Raw genomic sequence first — 283 nt, forward strand, 5'->3', positions numbered from 1 at the left:
CACCTTGGGCGCACGCTGCCTCTCCTCCCGCTGGCTGTCCAGCAGCACTGCCACCAGGCAGTTTCCTGCACCTCTTCCCCCAGCCTGGAGGGCTGCAGGGGGTTGCTGTGACCCCAGCCCAGGGCCAGACCCACGGCCTTGTTCAGCCTCCCAGCCTCCCCCAGCCCGACGCCCCAAGCTGCGCTCAGAGGCAGCTCTCCCGGGTCGCGCTGTCACAAAAGCCAGGCCCGCGCTCCCCGGGATGACGGAAACCCCCAAACCCCTCCAGAGCGGCGGCGGCGGG

Source organism: Merops nubicus, unplaced genomic scaffold (assembly GCF_000691845.1).
Source record: "Merops nubicus isolate BGI_N331 unplaced genomic scaffold, ASM69184v1 scaffold6555, whole genome shotgun sequence".
Lineage (NCBI taxonomy): Eukaryota > Metazoa > Chordata > Aves > Coraciiformes > Meropidae > Merops > Merops nubicus.